Source organism: Phyllobates terribilis, unplaced genomic scaffold (assembly GCF_046119375.1).
Source record: "Phyllobates terribilis strain yellow unplaced genomic scaffold, ASM4611937v1 Scaffold_11__3_contigs__length_659146591, whole genome shotgun sequence".
NCBI lineage: Eukaryota > Metazoa > Chordata > Amphibia > Anura > Dendrobatidae > Phyllobates > Phyllobates terribilis.
The window spans coordinates 136,481,887-136,497,365 of NW_027362771.1; positions in this window are offsets into that span (position 1 = coordinate 136,481,887).

Consider the following 15,479-nt stretch of genomic DNA (forward strand, 5'->3'; position numbering starts at 1 on the left):
TGACCTTGTTGCCCATTCTGGATCATCCCCACTTAAACATGGGGTGAGCGCCCCCACAAAAGGAGCATTTGTGCCGAAGGTGACAATTATGAGACCACTTTCATGAGGTCTCATTAAATGCAAAACACACTCCCTTCTTGTTGGGGGCGCTGACACCCTGCCTAGCAGCAGAAAATCTCTGGGGCAACATTAAATTGATCCAAAGATGAACATCTTTTGTCCCCCAAGCTAAATTAGGGTACATGGCAAGTTTTTGCCTGAAGGCTTTATCATAATTCAACCAGGCCATGCCTCCAAAATTGCAATAGACCTCCAGAATCGTATCTATGTGCTGGAATAGGCCAGAACACAGATTAAGGTATTTTTTGCCTAATACAGCAGAATAGATAGAGAAGGCGTGAAGCCAGTTATTAAAAGATTTAATAACGCTGCTTCCTTTTTTATCATCTGCTTCCTCCCTTCTCTCATATCTATTAGGCTTTTCTCTGTAGGCCTGTAAAAGAGAAAACAGATCAACATAATCACTATTCCATATGAGCTCTTTAACAGAAGAGCTGAAATGGAATCCTATGGGGGATAACTCACAAGTCAGTGACTCTTTCAGATGAATTTCTGGCAGCCCAGGCTTCAAGACAAAATTAAGGTTGCCAGAATTAGAATTTACACTAGATGATTTGGGCAATGCAGAAGAATCAGTACTGCCTAAATACTCATTAAAAACCTCCTTTATTAAAGATTTCAAATTAATAGAGGGGACGGACAGGGGCACATTGAGAATCTCACCCCTCTGCGACTGTTCCTTGTCCTGGTCCAGCGCTCAAGCCCGGCATAAGGGACGAGCGCTGCTGCGCAGGCATCAGCAGATCCTCTTCATGGTTCGATGCCCGGGATATGGCCCTCCATGACATGGCAGCTGACATGTCAACCCGGGAACCTGCTGCCTCATCAATGAGGGGGTGATGGAGAGGTGTTTCAGGTAGTCCCTGGGCCGCTGCAGTGCTTTTAAGGCTGCGGCGGGTAGACGTGTCACTTACATCCCCTCCGGATGCCGGCAGCAGCGGAAGTCCTCTTTGGCGCCTGGTCACCGCGTCACCGGCGGCGCCCGATGACATCTTCTGGTCGCGGTCTTCTTTTTGGTGCAGTTCTCGCGGCGGGCTGCGGGACTTCTACTGAGATGCCCTCCGGCTTCTGCTGTGCATTTCCTGTGCGCGGTCTCTGATCATGGAAGATGACGGCGGCAGTGAGTAGGTGATACTGGCTCGGCGATTCCTTTTGGAACTTCGGCTTCTTCTCAGCGGAGGCGGAGATGCCGGGGGAGGACAAGGATAGGACGGCAATCCTGGAGCATAAGCTGCTAAAACCTCTATGGCAGAGGTAGGTTTAAAAGCTGGTTTTATAGCTAAGCAGCTCTGCAACAATTCAATGCCGCCCTCATCCTCCGCTCTTGGGACCAGCTGCTGTAGAAGTGGCTCCATCAGCTGTTCGTTTGATCTTCTTTCTTCTTGACGGGCAGATGAGCCTGACCTTTAAAACAGCTGGGTATTTATACTTTTTTCTTCCCACATTTTTTCCCAGCCACCAACCAAAAGCCAAGTGAAAAGGCGCCAAGACATCCAGGAAAAAAACAGTTTGAACCTGCTCGTGCAGTAGCACAGCCTACTCAAAAATTAACCCTTTAAACCTAACCATAACTCATTAGAAAACCTGCCATAATAACTTAACCATTTTCTTTTTGGGGTCTGTGTTCTCAAGAGACCTGTATTCTCTCAGCGGGGCGAGTGGGGGGGGGGTGCTTCCAGCATAATAGAATGCTGTACATGAGGGCTGAAAGAGACTGGTCTTATCTCATATGGGACAAACCTGGTGACAGGTTCCCTTTAAGTCATATTTCTATTTTATTATGAACTGTGAATCCTACTCACTATACTCATCAAGAGATTTCCTTTATCGATAGATTTTAATCATATGTGATTTGTAATGTGTATGCATGTATATCTAATGACTATATTTGCACAAAAATGATTATTTGCTTTGTATTATGTAAATGAATCACATGGTTTAAGTATATATACTGCTGCTCCCATGTTATAGCTGCTCACTGTATGATTATTTGACAACTGCATGACGCTGTTGAGCAGCATTATTTGGGTGCTGCATACTAGTAATATTATGGCATGCTATTGTGATATGATGTTTCCACCATATAAGAATATTTTTTTAGGATTTCAGCAGCATTTTATTATTTGGGAACTGTGTGGGATAGAGATTTTGGATTTAGCCATTAACATAAGAACAGTTAAACTCACTTTCTGTTTTATACTACATTGTCAGGTCATACAGATGGAGAGAACAGAAATATTTATTTTATGAAAATTAAGAATAGGGTATTTACAGTCATATGTCTTCAAATATTTTCAGTATCTATATACAGTACAAGAACTATTGAAGTGGCTATGTTAATAAATATAAACAAGAATTGAAACAACATAATCTAGTAAATTATGTTTTAAGGTAGCAACAAATAAAACAATGTATTGTCTAATATTGATTTGTCTGTATGACCACTCTTTTCCAACATTACGCTGAAGCCCAGGGCGTACACAGAAACCATGAGGCCCCACAGAAGAGGGACAGTTGCAGTTTTTAGTTTGTTACCTATTTTCCCGAGTGAGTTGCTACACTATCATAACACCCATATTGCTTTCCACATAGTATAATACGCCCCACATTGCCTTCCACGCAATATAATGCATCCAATATTGCCTTCTGCATAGTATAATGCCCCACACATTGTCTTCCACATAGTATAATGCACCCCACATTGCCTTCCACATATTATAATGCACCCCACATTGACTTCAACATAGCATAATGCACCCCACATTGCCTTACACATAGTATAATGCACCCACCTAGCCCTACATATAGTGTAATGAGCTCTACTTTGCCTTTTAGGTAGTATAATGAGCCCCATATTGCCTTCCATGCAGTATAATGCACCCCTTTTTGCCTTCCACGTAACATAATACACCCCACATTTCCTTCCACATAGTATAATTTTCCCCACATTGCCTTCCACACAGTAAAATGCACCCGACATTGCCTTCTACATAGCACAATGCTCACCACATTGCCATGTAAGAATAATATGCCCCCATTGCCTTTCACATAGTATAATGTGCCCCATATTACCTTCCATATACTCTGACGAGCAAAAGCGTTACAATGTTTTTAACTTTTGACTTTCAGGCTCCATATCTCACCATCCACTGCTGCTCTGAAGGTGAAATTATCACTTCATAGCCAACCATCTTGGCAATCTCATATATAAATTTGACATGCAACTATTTAGCATATGATTAGTTATGCAGATTCTTGTCATGAGACTTCATTGTTACTGTTTTTCTCCTAAAAACCAAAATTTTAATTTTTATTATTTTATTAGTGTAAAGGGAAGTGTCCTAGGTTGTACATGTATATATGTATCTACATACTAGCCATGCTTGCAGATAAGTATACATGTATATATTGGCCCCGATCTCCTTATGTCCAGCCATGTACTAAAACAGGTTTTGCTAGTATGGTTGGACATGAACAAAGACCTTAGCCAGTGGGCGGGGAATACCACCTCATTTCCTGTGCAGGACTTAAAACCCCAGAGCACTTATGTGCTAGGCCCTTTTTGCTCTTTGGATGGAGAGATGGAGAGATGGACATAACACATGGCTGAGTATCTCTCTTCCCCTGTAACTCTTTACTTACTAGCCCTACATACATTGTACTAACCTTACTATCCTTGTATCTATATATATATATAGGGAAAGTTAGTATAGTTGGGTGGGCTGATATTGCATGAGTGATTAGGAAACATGGGTGGAAAATAGGTAATTGGGAATTGTATATTGCTATTATTATTGTGTACTGTGTTAGTGGGATAAATAGTAGTATATTAACTGCAGACTTTTGTGTAATAAATACCTTTTATTAGCACACGGTTTTGTCTCAGTTGGTGTATAGTATAAGGCACAGATAACGTTAGTGGATATTAATTATTAATAATCAAGTTTGATGTTAATAGTTAATATCGGACCTCAATAGAGGAGTAGGAGAGTTCCCCCATTAATTACTGATATTTTTGGAGGGAAACCTCGTCCTTTAACAATGGCGAGCCAGGCCCAACTGTTGTGATTTTGTTTTTTGTGTTTTGCTCTGTGATTATCTGTCGTTATTGTTTGTGAACTGATCAGGCCAGGGGGACATGGACAGATTACATTGATACAGAGTGAACTGTTGTGTAATTCTGTGTGTTCAGAGCGCTGAAAGTTCAGACGAATGACACAGCTTTCCAGCATGAGCTGTACACGGGACAAAATCTATAACAGAGAACCCAATCTTTTGTTTTCTTCTGAATTTTAACGTTTTTCTGTTTGCTTTACAATCTTTGAGCATTTGGGGTGATCTATACCAAGGCATTCTTCCAAAGAGGCATAGTCGTTCTCAAGGGAAAGTCCAGCTGGTCAGGAAAAGGCGTTCCGGAGGTAAAAGGACCTTTTTCAAGCAGCACAGAAGGGACAAGGAGGATGACCGTGATGGCTCCAGGAAGAGTGAGTATGGATTTATCCACCCTGAAATGCTTGGCAAAACACAGTAAATTTAACCCAGTGCACCCCAGTACACCCAAATCTGCAGAATTGCTGTGGTCTGCTCTATTGGAGCAAGCATGTGCTCATGATAGTATGTGTATAGACAGACGGTCTGTTTTGAATAAAACTAGCAAACGGCTCCACATGCTAGCAAAATTGATTTGCGTATATGAGGACTCACTGTGTAAGGAAGATCCCCCTAAGTTTCACTGCCAGTGTTGTGTAACAAATTTGCAGAGAGTTTGTGCCTTACAGACACAACTGGCAGAGAATGGTAAATGTGATATGGATAGAGATAAGCAGATCTGCATGCTTGAATTGCAACTGCTTGAGATGAAAAATCATTGTATTGATATTGAGGCACAGCTGTCTCGGTCTGGGGCTGAGATCAAAGCTTTAAAGGACAAGGCAGCAGCTAGTGATGCCATAATCAACCAGTTGAGTGTTGATCTTGATACTAGATCCCAACTGATTAAAAATTTGCAAAATATCATCAATGATTTTTCAAACATGGTGCCGGCCTTCTCTTTGTCTCTGAGACCAAGGCCAGATTCCCTACCAATTGTGCCCTGTGCAGGGCAAAAGGGGGGGAGTGATGGATCAATTATTTCATCAAATTTTGATCCAATCAATAAATGTAACGACAAATGTAAAATAATGAGAAAATGCAAACGTAAAATTGTTAAAAGTGCATCCTTAGTGATGGAACAGTTTAAAATATCCAAACAAAAGGAAGCATGTTCTGTTAGGGGCCCTACATCAAGCATGGCATCCATTAGATGTTATGCCTTTGATGGCTCAGGTTATATTGCCAGGTACTGCAAATTGTCAGGTACAAGGAGAGAGAGGAAATATTGCTCTGTTAAATGTTTTAAATTTGATCACTTTGGGCACATTGCAAGGAATTGTCATTGGAGAATTAATTGTGAGAAGTCCAGCATGGAGAACAGACATTTACAGAGACAAAATAGTATTTTCTCTCAGTCTCATGTGCCCCACCATGTGCAGATGTGTCAAAATGGCCGACTGCAAGCAAGGGATGAAAGGGTAAATTTTGCTCCCTAGTAAGGCCTTGATTTAAACTCTATCAGCAGAGTTTCTAACAGACCTGTACTGTTCTTTATCTATACAGTTGTTTTGTCTTATTAGTTTATTTTGCTGTTCTGTTGTTTACTACGTTTGTTCTTTTATAGTTAGACCTGTGAGGCTCCGGCAGGTGGCAGAAAGGCTTTATAGGAGGCTCAATGTGTATGCAATGTATAACAGAATTTGTTAGTATGCTGGTTGTTTTCTGTTTTCTATCAGACCCCTTGTCAAGTAAATGAGGTTTATTTGCTGGTACTTTTATTTTTAGCTCCAATTTTTCCATAGGATTCATAAGGTGAAGAGTAGCACAGATCGCAGGAATGTTTATTTTTATTTTTTTTGTTTTCATTTTGTAATAGAGCCAGATCCGTGGATGAGCTGTTTTTGCTGCATGGACTAAGATAGGTAGAGAGGTGTGGACAGGTATATATTGTGCACCTAGGCCTTGAAGTTCAGTCGGATAATTTGTTAATGGTTTGTTTTTTTGTTTTCTGTGCATTTTGGATTGAATAAAGGGTGTATTACGTGAGCTAAGACAGGCAGAGAAGCATGGACAGGTAACTGACGTACATGATGGAGTGTCATGTTATACTGTGTGCTTAGACCTTGAAGTTTGGACGGATAACCTGGTTTTGTTTAAATCTTGATGCAGGATACAACTTAAAACAGTGAACCTTAGTTTGAACATATTTCCTTTGATAATAGAGCCATATCCACGAGTGAGCTGGTTTTTCGGCATGGACTAAGATAGGTGTGGTGTGGATAGGTATATATTGTGCACCTAGGCCTTGAAGTTCCAGCTGGTTGTGGTTGCCTACATATCTTAATAGGTAGTATGTGGCAACGGGGAGTACCGAACCCAGGGATGGGCAGTTTCATGATGAGGCATGAGGCTGGCAAACTGGGATGTTACTCCAGAAATCCTTAATTAGTTCAAGCCAACTATACACGATGAGCCTTTGTCTCTGTGTAGTCTGTTTGAAGCTATGTATAGGAGAATAAGTAGCTGCGAGGGCTGTGTGTTACTCTTTTGTATTGTGAAAAACTGGAAGGGGTGTCTGTATAAGAAACAGAGGCAATTGACTAGGAGCATACTAAAGAAAAATTGCATTCATTTTGTGGGGTTCAAGAGAGTCAAGGCATTGCCTATGCAATAGGAACTTGCTAGGCAGCTCAAGAAAGGTTAACAGGGGGAGGTCACCCTGAAGGAACGGGAGTTTGATGGGACAGGGAAGATCAAAATAAGGGAGGTTATCCAGTGCCAGGATGTTGAATAACTGCACCGGGAGAACTCCCAGGAGCGTATTGTTCCCTTAATCCCATTTTAGGTATTGATGTAGCAGAGCATAGTGCTGAAGAACACCTATCACTCCTGAGAGAAGTCTTGGCCTTCACCCAGATACCCCTGAGAGATGCCAGAAGACCCCTCTTGTGTTTGTCGCAGAGCTGAAACATCTCCACTTTGATTTTAGCCATGAGGAGGAGACTGTAATAAAGCCCCAAATCTGCCTCTTCCTGTCATTGCCTCCTGGTCGCGATCTTATATATTGGACTGTTTCTGATTTGCAGGAGGATCAAAAGACTGTCTGCCCAACTGCACAGAAGTCAGGCTGGGCACCATGAGCTCAGCCAGAGACGGGGGTTAAGGACATAAGACAAACACAGTCCATTACCCCGAATCCAATATATATTGTGTATATATAATTTAATGTAAATTTATGAGTTTTACTGTATACCGAAATTCCATATGTGTGCATATAGACACTTTAGGTGTAAGTGCAGAACTACCTGTGCATGGACATACTCAGTCCACAATAAGTGTATTCATGTGACGGTGTTCATGCATTTGCAGACGGTAGTGAACTCCAATTGCACATGGGTCAATGATCTGCATGTGTTTTATGGATCAGTTAGAATACATGCTATTTTAGCTCAAGTCTCTATATGCATTCAAACCAAAAGCTTATTTTGGAATGGAATTGTAATGTGTGTTCTGTGTGAATGGGGGAATAGAGTTAGGTTTCTCTAGGGACAGGTCCCCTCACTTTATAAGGTATTTGCCACTTCAACCCTTGCTATTGTGAAGTTCGTAAGGGATGGATTGAATGTCTGTTAGAATCAGACGGTGTTTCTTCCCGCAGTCAACTTAGGTATTGTGACATCACTCCCTACTCGAGAAATTCTGACCTGCCTAGTAAAGATCTGCGTATCTATCCATGGAAGAAACACATCAACGATCTTCAATCAAGACTACAGGAAAATTGCCTGATGAAAGTCGTGCCTTAGGGATGTTGTGCCTCTACTGAAAGACCACGATTGACAATACCCCAAAAAGAAGGAGGTGCTCAAAGAAACCACGTGGTGAGGCCCAACTACAGACTGTGACACCCAGAAGTCTCATCACACCAGGAGTACTCATAACCCTGCAGAAGCAAGCTGCGGGAGAGGACTAGAAAGACTGGCAGGGTGAGAGGTGTACGCAGGATAGTGACTCGGGCCAACCTATACACTGAGGGTAAAGCCATTCCAGAGTCTGACCAGCGAGACGACTTTGGGGTAGGCAGATACCTGAAGACTGGCAACGACAGGACCACAGCAAAAAGACTTTAACAACAAAAAGACATTGATTAAAGATCCAAGAAAGAAGCAGAGTGTATTCTGTGGAGGGATGTGTTGGATTACGGTGAAAGGCAGGGAAGAGTTGATGGCCGTAATGGCTGATGTCTAGGTACCTAAGTGCAGTATTATACTTCATTCCATCCTGAACTGTCACAACTTATATATGGGGCTTGAGTAGGCAAATATATCCCAGTACAACACTTCTCTCAAATTTCATTGTCGTGTTCTCGACAACAGGGGGATTGTAAAGGGAAGTGTCCTAGGTTGTACATGTATATATGTATCTACATACTAGCCATGCTTGCAGATAAGTATACATGTATATATTGGCCCCCATCTCCTTATGTCCAGCCATGTACTAAAACAGGTTTTGCTAGTATGGTTGGACATGAACAAAGACCTTAGCCAGTGGGCGGGGAATACCACCTCATTTCCTGTGCAGGACTTAAAACCCCAGAGCACTTATGTGCTAGGCCCTTTTTGCTCTTTGGACGGAGAGATGGAGAGATGGACATAACACATGGCTGAGTATCTCTCTTCCCCTGTAACTCTTTACTTACTAGCCCTACATACATTGTACTAACCTTACTATCCTTGTATCTATATATATATATAGGGAAAGTTAGTATAGTTGGGTGGGCTGATATTGCATGAGTGATTAGGAAACATGGGTGGAAAATAGGTAATTGGGAAATGTATATTGCTATTATTATTGTGTACTGTGTTAGTGGGATAAATAGTAGTATATTAACTGCAGACTTTTGTGTAATAAATACCTTTTATTAGCACACGGTTTTGTCTCAGTTGGTGTATAGTATAAGGCACAGATAACGTTAGTGGATATTAATTATTAATAATCAAGTTTGATGTTAATAGTTAATATCGGACCTCAATAGAGGAGTAGGAGAGTTCCCCCATTAATTACTGATATTTTTGGAGGGAAACCTCGTCCTTTAACAATTAGTATTATATAAATCCACATTTGGCTTTCAACACTTTTGGTCTTACTCTCGATCAGATTCAAGCATGTCTCGACAGAAATCCGATCCTAGGTGTCAAACGTTCCCAAAGTTATTGCATACTGGTTGAGTCACTTGGGCATGTATACACTTGTTTCTTCAACTCTACCCACCAGTGTTTGATTGGGTCGAGGTCTGGGGACCAGGGAGGCCCATTCAGTACCTCTACTACATTGTCATTGAACTATTTCTTCCTCAATCTCGAAGTATCCTTTTGGTCATTGTCCTACTTGAACATTATGTTGTCCTTTTTATACCCATAGTACTCAAGTGTGCAAAGTAACTAATCTTGGAGGATTTTCAAATATAGCTCAGCATTGAGACCATCTTGGTCAAGTATCCAATGCATTTGGCTGTGAAACAACTCCCTATCATCAGGCTTCCTCCTCCAAACTTGACAGTTCATTCAATTTCTCGATCCGTTATCCCTTTTTCCCTTGTTTTTCTCAGACTCATTTGCACTCATCAAAGCCTAGTCTATTGAACTTTGTCTCATCCCTCCAAATCACTCGTCTCCAATCTTCATCTATTCACATTTTGTACTTCTTTGCAAACATGAGCCAATGCTCATTATGATATTGAAGTCGAGGCTTCTTCATCTTTTTTTTGGGCCACCATTCCAGATTTGTGTAACATGCGATGCTCGGTACTTGCATGGACGTCTGTGATCTCACTATTAATAAGCATACAGGCCACCTCCACTGCTGTGTTTGTCACACCAGAACTGATAGACCTAGTAATGAGCCAACTTGTTGACTTTGATATTTTGCCTGGACGTCCACCTCTTTTATTTTAATGGATGGACGGACTTAATTTCGTATTCTTCCAACTGTCATGGCACTCTGATGATGCAGTTTGGCAATTTGCTCGACCGACAGACCGCTAACGATGAGCTGGATAATGCTGTTCATATTTTTCTTGGGAAATCATCATGGCAACTCCTTAATTCGTTTGAATAGTGACCTTTCGATTGTGAATCAACTTAATAACACACTGAGTTCTTAGTGAATGTGAAAACAGTTTATATTTTGTACTATACAGGACGAAAAAGATTTTTCAGTCACCAGGAGCAAAACAGTAACAATGCAGTGAAATGACAAGAATTTGCATAACTATAAAAGTTACAGGTCAAATTTATGTATGAGATAACCAGGATGATTGTCTATAAAATGTTAGTAGTCTCACATTTGAAGTAGTAGTGGATGCTAAGATATGGAGCCCGAAAGTCAAAAGTTATAAATATTATTGTCATTTTGCTCGTCAGTGTAGCATAATGTGCCCCACATTTCCTTCCACATAGTATAATTCACCCCACATTGCCTTACATATAGTATAATGGCGCCACACATTGCCGTCTACATAATATAATGCACCCCACCTTACCTTCCACATAGTATAATGCACTCAACATTGCCTATTACGTAATATAGTGCACCACACATTGCTTTCGACATAGTATTATGCGTCCCATATTGCAGTCTACATAATAAAATGCACCCTATATTCCTTCCACATAGTATAATGCATCCACATTGCCCTCCATATAGTATATTGGGCCCCACATTTCCTTTTTTGTAGTATAATGGGACCCAGAGAGCTTTTCATACAGTATAATGCACCCCATTGTCTTTTTATGTAGTACAACGAACATATAATGCACCCCACATTGCCTTCCACACAGTATAATGCACCCCACATTGCCTTCCACACAGTATAATGCACCCCACATTGCCTTCCATATAGTATAATGCACCCCACATTGCTTTCCATATAGTATAATGCACCCACATAGCCCTCTGTATAGTGTAAGGGGCCCTACATTGCCTTTCATGTAGTATGATGGGCCCCACATTGCCTTACATGCAGTATATTGCCCCTTTTATTGCCTTACATATAATATAATATGCCCCACATTGTCTTCCACATAGTGTAATGCACCCCACATTGCCTTTCACATAGTATAATGCACCCTACATTGATTTACTGCGTTTGGAGAGCATCTGATGTGCTTAAACAGTGGAAACGCCCCACAAGTGACACCATTTTGGAAACTAGACCCCTCGGGGAACCTATTTAGATGTGTGGTGAGCACCTTGAACCCCAAGGTACTTCACAGAAGTTTATAACATTGAGCCATAAAAATGAAATGTTCACACTTTTCCCACAAAAATGTTTTTCAGCCCCTAATTTTGCATTTTCATAAGGTTAACAGGAGAAATTGTGCCATACCATTTGTTGTGCAATTTCTCCTGAGTAAGCCAATACCCCATATGTGGGAGAAAAACACTGTTTGCGTGCACGGCAGGGCTCAGAAGGGAAGGAGCGCCATTTGACTTTTTGAGTGCAAAATTTGCTTGAATAATTAGTGAACGCCATGTTGCATTTGGAGAGCCTCTGACGCATCTAAACAGTGGAAACCCCCCAGAAGTGACCCACTTTTGGAAACTAGACCCCTCAAGGATTTTATCAAGGGGTATAGTGAACATTTTTAACCCAGAGGTACGACACAGAATTTGATAACATTAGGTCATCATATTAAATAAGTTGTCATTAGTCTTGAGTGCAAGTGCTCGCTACTTGAGTTTGCATCGGGTACGCAAGCATGCATCAAGTATCGAGGGTGCTTAAGTGACATGCTTGCGTCCCCACTCGCACGGTTATTAGACACCCAAAAAAACATGTGAGGATCGCTCATGCATGGCAGGCAATCCCCGCAAGGTTTTTTTGGCTGTATAACAGCTGCAAAACATATGATGCGGAGACTCATGCATGTCACTCAAGCAACCCCGATACTCGGTGAATACCTGATCACCCGATGCAAACTCAAGTAGCAAGCACTTGCACTCAACACTAGTCGGCATATTGTCTTAATTTTTTTTCTTTACTTTTGAAAAAATCCCGACCCTAACACAGCCCTAATCCCAAACGTAATGCAACCCTAATATAACCCCGACCCTTGCACAACCCCAACCCTAGCCCAAACCCAACCCTAACCCTAGCACAGCCCTAACCCTAGCACAACCCCAACCCTAGCCCAACCCTAACTCTAGCCCAACCCTAACACTAGCCCTAGCACAACCCTAGCCCTAGCACAACCCTAACCCTTGTACAACTCAAACCCTAACCCTAGCCCAACCATAACCCTAGCCCAACCCCAACCCTAACCCTAGTCCTAGCGCAACCCTAACCCTAGCACAGCCCTAACCCTAGCCCAATCCTAACCCTACTCTAACCCTAGCCTAACCCTAACCCTATCCCAACCCTAACCCTAGCCCTAGCCCAACCCTAATCCTAGCCCAACCCTAACCCTACTCTAACCCTAGCCCAACCCTAACCCTAGCCCAACCCTAACCCCAGCCCAACCCTAACCCTAACCCAACTCTAACTCTAGCACAACCCTAACCCTAACCCTAGCACAACCCTAACCCTAGAGTTTATTTTTTACGCCGTTCCTCATGCGGTATAAGTGATTAGACAACTTTATTCTTCGGGTTGGTGCGAATACAGCGATACCAGAGTCATATCGTTTTTTTATGATTGACAGCTGTCACACACTAAAAGACTTTATTTTTGGAAAGACTAGTTTTTGCATTGCCATATTTTGAGAGCTATAATTTTTCCATATTTTGGCCGACAATGTCATGTGAGGGCTTGTTTTTTGCAGGACAAGTTGACATTTTTATTGATAACATTTTACAGCATGTGACAATTTTTGATCGTTTTCTATTCTGATTTTTGGGAGGCAGAATAAACAAAAAACAACAATTCCGGAATTGTTTTTTGTTATTTATTTTTTTATGCTGTTCCGCGTGTGGCAAAATTGATAAGGTAGCTTTATTCTTCGGGTCAGTACGTTTACAGCGGTACCACATTTATATTTTTTTTATGTTTTGGCGCTTTTACGCCACAAAAACTATTTTATAGAAAAAAAAAATTTTTTGTATCGCTTTACTCTGAGAGCTATAACTTTTTTATTTTTTGGCTCATGGAGCTGTATGGTGGCTTTTTTTTTGCGGGATAAGATGACGTTTTCAGCGGTACCATTTTCATTTACATTCGTCTTTTTGATCGCGTTTTATTGTATTTTTTGTTTGGCGGTATGATGAAAAAGCATAGTTTTTTGCTTCATTTTTTTTTTTTTTTTTTACCGTGTTCACAAAAGGGGTTAACTAGCGGGACAGTTTTATAAGTCAGGTCGTTGTGGATGCAGCAATTCCAAATATGTGTACTTTTATTGTTTTGTTTTTGTCATAATAAATAAATATTATGGTTACAATATATTTTTATTTTTTGGGAATTATTTTTTTTCTTTTTTTTTATATATATTTTTAATTTTTTTTTTTTTTTTTACTTTCTGACACTTTTTGGACTTTTATACCTTGTCTCACTATGGGACTTTCACTTTTTGCAGCCTGATCGGCTTTATACCATAGAGAGCAGCAGCTCCCTATGCTATGCAGCTTGTCAGCGATGCACAGGGAGAAGTTACTTTAGTCATGCACTGCGCATGACCAAAGTAACTTCCTGTTGTCTGGTGACCCGGATGTTGTCATGAATACATCAGGTCACCATGACTACATCCGGGAGTCGCAGCAGACAGCACGGGACACCGGCAGAGGAGGTAAGTATCGGTGCTTACCTTCCCTTGCCCCTGCAATGCTGCAATCGACTTCGATCGCAGCATTTCAGAGGTTAATGTGCCAGGAGCCATGCGGGACCACTCCTGGCAAATAGCACCGGGAGTCAGCTGTGACAATCACTTGTGTACGGGCGCGATCGTATCACGCGCAATAGTACGTAGCTGGTCCATAATGCCGAGGGCGCAGCTATGTACTATTACTGACAAGGTTGTAAAGTGGTTAATTATGCATATTGACATTGTGAAACATTTAGGTTGTCCACTTAAGTAAAAAGATTTAAAATGTGTTTGAAAATTCAGGTATAAGGCTCCGTGCCCACGATGCGTTTTTTAAGCGTTTCCGCAGTGGCAAAAACGCTGCAGAAATGCTTAAAAAATGCATGGTACAAGGCCTGACATGTTCCCCAATGATAATCCGCATGTGCTGTGCACATGCTGCAGAAATTTCCGCTGCGGATTATCATTGCGGAAAAAAACGCAGCACTACCAATTATTTTGCGGAAGTGCTGCGTTTTCGGCGCCATTGACTTGCATTAGAATGCATGGATTCCGCATCACTGTATATGTAGATGTCCATTCCATGCGTTCTAATGTGCGCATGGTACCCAGGTCTAGAGAAGAGGAGACTCTCCTCCGGATCTGGGTACCATAGAAAACTGTAAAAAAAAGAATAAAATAAAAAATAAATATATACTTACCTTCTGGTGGCCCGCGGTGCGCTCCTCCTCGCTTGCCGGCAATTTGCGATGTCCTGAAGGACCTGCGCTGATGTCAGAGTCATGTGACATGTCACGCGACGCTGACGACGGCAGGTCCTTCACTCTACCTCCGCCGACAGCCAGGACGGTGAAGCAAGACAGCGCGGGCCATCGGAGGGTAAGTATGTATTTATTTTTTTATTTTTTGACATTCTCTCGGGTCACACTATATAATTCCATGCCGTTTGCATGGATTTATATAGTGTGACCAAGTTGTCAAGCACTTTCCAAGTGATGCTAAAATCGCCTGGAAAGCGCTTGTCAACCCGCATGTGGAAATGCAAGTGAAGAACGCTTCACTTCCGCATGTCCCTGGCAGGAAAACGCATGTACAATCCGCATGTACAATCCGCATGTACAATCCGCATGTACAATCCGCATGTACAATCCGCATGCGTTTTTTTCTGCCAGGGAGATGCAGAAACGCTCAGGAAAAAATCCTGAGTATTTTTGCATCGTGGGCACATAGCCTAACAGTAAGTTCTACATATTTATTATACACAGGTTTCCCAATCTCCAGTTATCTGAGTAGTTTCAGGTCCAACATCTAGACTTTCTATTTGGGCTTGACACAACAAAAAATTTTGCATCTGAAGCAGGGGTGGATTAAGAGTAGCAAGGGCCCCGGGCAGTTTAGAAGGCGCGGGCCCCCCCCCCCACACCTGATTTATCACGTGACATGTCACATGATCCCCTGTGATAGATCATGTGATAG